Source organism: Ascaphus truei, chromosome 22 (genome assembly GCF_040206685.1).
Source record: "Ascaphus truei isolate aAscTru1 chromosome 22, aAscTru1.hap1, whole genome shotgun sequence".
In the NCBI taxonomy this organism is placed as follows: Eukaryota; Metazoa; Chordata; class Amphibia; order Anura; family Ascaphidae; genus Ascaphus; species Ascaphus truei.
In genome coordinates this window covers 5,415,351-5,420,290 of record NC_134504.1, presented here as the reverse complement: position 1 = coordinate 5,420,290, position 4,940 = coordinate 5,415,351, and the positions used below count along the sequence as shown (strand labels likewise).

The window sequence follows — 4,940 nt, the reverse complement described above, 5'->3', positions numbered from 1 at the left end:
GTTCTGCGGCCTCACTGGTTGCGGGTCTGTACCAGGCAAGCCTCACCCTGACCCAGAGAAACCCCCCAGGCTGGGTCCTTCCTGGGCAGCCTGAGCAGTAACAGGTGCGAGCATGTCCCAGCTGTCACATGCTCGTGTATAATACTGCGCACATTTCCTGGTGTACGTCTGTCTCCTGCACGGGGGGGGTGTATATAGGATCTTTGTAACGGGAGGTGTTGGCTCGCCCTCCAAACGGATGTTCACTTGCATGACTCCCATTTCTTTTTCTCTTTCAGACTCCTGAGCTGCCTTCTCCCCTCTGCACTATTCCCAGCCAGACGCCTGTCTCCCTCTCTGTAAATATGGACCTGATCGATGAGACCAAAGAACTTTGTTTGGCTTAAAACAACTGGCACCCATTAAACAGCCTGCCCTGCGATCCTGCACACTCTCAATATAAAGGGTTGGGTATGAATAGATCCTGCTTTGTGTTTCGGTTAATAGTATGTGGAAAAGGGCAGAAGTTTGAGGACCACCATTTTTGTTTTGGGCAACACTAGCTGCGGTCATTCAATATTGGACCAAAGGTGTCTGGGGTTTTTTTTTTTTAAATTCCAAAACAGGGTGACTTTGGAAATGCAACATTCGTTAAAAAAGCACAAGTTCAAGAGTTTATAGGGAGAGTCACCTATGACTTGGAACACAGAGTTCCCAGGTGGAACTGTTTTTTTTGTTTTTTTATTAAACTTGTAAACATCCTTCTTTACTGGCCGCTATTGGCATTAATATTAGAGAATGTATTGGCACACTGGCAATTGCATATTGAGGGTGAAGAAATGTGGCTAAACATTACAAAGATGCATGACCCCATAAACCAATTCTTGGGCATTGGGTACAGTAGGCCAGTTGGGAGACAGATTGAGGCTGTTTGGACAGATCGCGAAATAAATCAAATGCAGCCACTTAAATCTATTTGTGTTTAATGAGTGCGGTAGGAAACCCCCTTATGAAGACACAATGGTTAACTCGCTGGCCCAGCAACTTCAATAAAAGAATAGTTTATTAATTAACCTTTTTTCTAACTAGTGGATTTTAGCATTATCTAAATACTCTGTCGGTATATTCCTCCTTTCCCCCCACCCCTCTCCTGGTGTTTAGCTGCTGTCTGTGACGGCTAAAATAAAGACATTCAGTGTTGCTTTGTCTGCGTCTTGGTTATGAGAGGGAACACTTATTTAATCACTAACACGGTGTTGTTAGAGCAGGTATCATTGGGACACCTTGATGTGCAGTCCTGTTCTTGTGCTACGAGACCTCTCTGTAGCACCATATGTAATCCAATCTGTTACTTACGGTATTCGTTTCTCGGTAGTATGAATCTTGAAATATAAATTAACTGTTTAAAATGCTGCCCAGTTCTCCCTTACTACAATGTTCTGCAAACCCAACGGTGTCCACTAGATGGGGCACCATAGGTGTACAGGTACTCCTCGCTATCCGACGTTTCACTTTATGACAGATGGCATATCTGACACTTTACAATGCAACGTTTTTCGACACCGGAATGCGTTATCTGACGCTCGCCGCCACTGATTAACAAGGGGCTCACTACAACGGTTTCACTATCCAACGCTACTTCCAGCACGGATTCCGTTGGATAACCGAGGACTGCCTGTATATCAGGGGTATCCAACTCCAGTCAATCCGACCCGTTAGCTCTGGATGTCCCTGCTTCAGCACAGGTGTCTGTCTTTGACTGCACCACATGCAGGGATATCCTGAACCTGACCTGTTGGCAGCCCTTGAGGATTGGAGTGGTCTACCCCTGGTGTATGTATAACATGTTTGGTTATATACTCACGTAGCAGCTTAACGTGCATAGCCAGCAACCATCCTTACAACGATGAGACCCAAAAGGTGTAAACCACTGTCTGTGAGTAGGTTACTGGCTCTGCCCTTCTGTCACCCAGGCTGTGCTGGAAAAGCTGTTTAATGCGGCAGGCAGACGCGTATAGGGGCCTGTGTTAAAATAGATGGGAAGTACAGAGTGATGTGCTTAGTGCTCATTTGCATGTCATTACCCAGCATTCCTGGCTGCAGTAGAAGCACTGGATGCTAAGATAATGGGGGAGGTCAGCCATGCAGATCTCCGAGGTGAGCACATGGGGTTTTTATTTGCTGTAACGTATGAAATACTACGAGGTTTATTAACATACTTGCCTATGTCTCAGGAGAGGCACCCTCTGGTTAGGGAGGTGACCCTGTAACATTTGTTAGTGACAATTCGTCCTCCTAAATCCAGGACTGGCCAACTCCAGTTCTCACTGGCCACCAACAGGTCGGGTTTTCAGGATATCCCTGCTTCAGCACAGGTTGCTGTCTTTGGCTGCACCAGCTGTGCTGATGCAGGGATATCCTGAAGACCTGTTGGTAGCCCTTGAGGACTCAACTACCCTTGAGTTTAGGTATATCCCTGCCCTGGTTTCAGTTGTACAGGGATTACATTTCTACCGTTCCTGCTTCCTCTGTGTCCTAATTATACTGATTGTGCTCCTGAGACAACGCACCGCATGGTAATTCCTCTCTTAACCCGCTGCTGCTGGTGTGATCTGATTATTTCTTCTGGTCGGGATCCCCACTCTGATGTCTTCAACGCCCTTATTAAGTCAACTTGACCAATGAGTTTAAAAGGGGGGATAACTGCGTCTGGCGGAAGGGGCTTTACCTGCGTGGGACCCCGGGGGTGTTTTTAATGGGTCTGCGGGGCCGTGGTGTTAATCAATACGGTGTTGAGCAGATTAATTGGTTCTGGTGTGCGAGATATCGCTGCCATCATATTAAACGCTGAACTGTCTGTGGGGAGTCTTCGTATTCACAAGAGAAGGTTTAGTACCAGCTGCTGCGGGTGGTAATGTGCCTTATAATGGAACCAGGAATATGTTCTTGTAAAGCAGCAGGCACAACCCTTTTTACACTGTGCCCCCTGCTAGAAAATATTTGTTCCCCGAACCCTTAATGAGTAAATCTTATTGCTGACTTCAGATTATCGCAAACAAACCTAAGTTATGTTGGGTGAAAAAAAGTGACAAACCCCTGCGTCTGCCCACATTCACGTGTCTCAAACCGGTCTGCCACCCTGCCCTTCCCCATTACCTCTTAGCATAAAGTGCTACCACTGCAGCCAGGGTTGCTGGGTAATGACATGCGGATGAGCACTTGCTTATCCGTTGTACCATGGACCCCTATACGCTTCTGCCTGCCGAAGAGCCAGTAAACCTTTAAAAAAAATATATATCACACATACGCCCACTCGATATCGATCTCTGGATTTCTGCATCGATCTCTCTGGATCTCTCTCCTAATGAACTGTCCTCCCGATAATATTTCAGTAGAGTTCATAAACAAAAAGCAACCTGAATCAGCGATCACGCGGCAGATGGCTAATTAAAACCCAAGGACAGATACCCAAGGCTGCAGATGTTCACCAGATAGTCAGTGTAACATTGTTTTGCTGCTCGCCGTTTTGAAAAAGGGGAAGGGGACATTATTGTTTACAGATGCATTCTGTTCCACTCCAACGGGAGTCCCGTTACCCTCCTGTTAATGACAGGGTAGCAGCCGCGGATCGAGTGCTACAGCTACAGTATGAACGTATAACCGCATGAGGAATCCAAGGAGAAGGGGAAACCCCTAACCCAAAGAGCTTACAGTCTAGGGCAGGGGTGGAAAACGCCAGTTCTCAAGGACAGGTTTTCAGAATATCCCAGGTAAGCAGAGGTGGCTCAGTCTATGACTGAAGCAAGGATTGATTGAGCCACCTGTGCTGAAGCAGGGACATTGCACCACATGTCACTTCCATTATTACACATTGGTTATAGGGAGGGACTGACCCCTTAAGCGTCACTGCCATTAATACACTTTGGCCCTAGGAGTAGGCTGACCAGACATCGCAGTTTAGCTGGGACAATCCCGTTTTTTTTGCCTGTCCTGTTTATTCTCTGCTGGCCTCACAAGCGGGACATTTGTCCCAGTTTTTAGCCGGGACATATATGGTCACCCTTCGGTACCGCAGCGGACTTCCAGATCCGCCGTCCCCAGTCGCGTGACGCCGCGATGTCATGTTGCCATGGCAATGAGACCCCGTGTGTCATCACAGCGCCATTTGACGCTGCAACAAGAAGGCAGGGTCAGCAGGTAAGGAACTCCCCATCAGGCCCGAGAGCGCAGCCTGTGATTGCTGCCCCAGACCCGGCCTAATGGGAACTGACCCCTTAACCCTGTCACTGCCATTAGTACACTTTTCCCCTAGGAGGGACTGACCCCTTAACCCTGTCACTGCCATTAGTACTCTTTGCCCCTACAAGTGACTGACCCCTTAACCCTGTCACTGCCATTTGTACACTTTGTCCCTAGGAGGGTCTGACACCTTAACCCTGTCACTGCCATTAGTACTCTTTGCCCCTAGGAGGGACTGACCCCATAACCCTGTCACTGCCATTAGTACACTTTGCCCCTAGGAGGGACTGACCCCATAACCCTGTCACTGCCATTAGTACACTTTGCCCCTAGGAGGGACTGACCCCATAACCCTGTAACTGCCATTAGTACACTTTGCCCCTAGGAGGGACTGACCCCATAACCCTGTCACTGCCATTAGTACACTTTGCCCCTAGGAGGGACTGACCCCATAACCCTGTCACTGCCATTAGTACACTTTGCACCTAGGAGGGACTGACCCCATAACCCTGTCACTGCCATTAGTACACTTTGCCCCTAGGAGGAAATGACCCCATAACCCTATCACTGCCACTTTTAAACCCTCAGAGCCCTGCGGCACTGAAAGGGTTACACATGACGTCACAATAGCGCATACTGAATTTCACAGCCCAGCACAGACGTCACAGATTAGCCCCTCCCCCTGGCTCTGCCCTCTATGATGAAGACCCCGCCTCCTGTGC

The 4,940-nt window shown here is 48.3% G+C and overlaps 1 non-coding gene across 1 annotated transcript in view; it reads left to right on the top strand.

Moving 5' to 3' along the window:
- The window catches only part of LOC142472910 (small Cajal body-specific RNA 16), a 179-nt gene extending 23 nt beyond the window's left edge, over positions 1 to 156 (top strand). The window contains exon 1 of the transcript XR_012789893.1: positions 1 to 156. This exon is cut by the window's left edge and continues 23 nt beyond it. This is a non-coding gene — a non-coding RNA (small Cajal body-specific RNA 16).
- Positions 157 to 4,940: the final 4,784 nt, after the last annotated feature.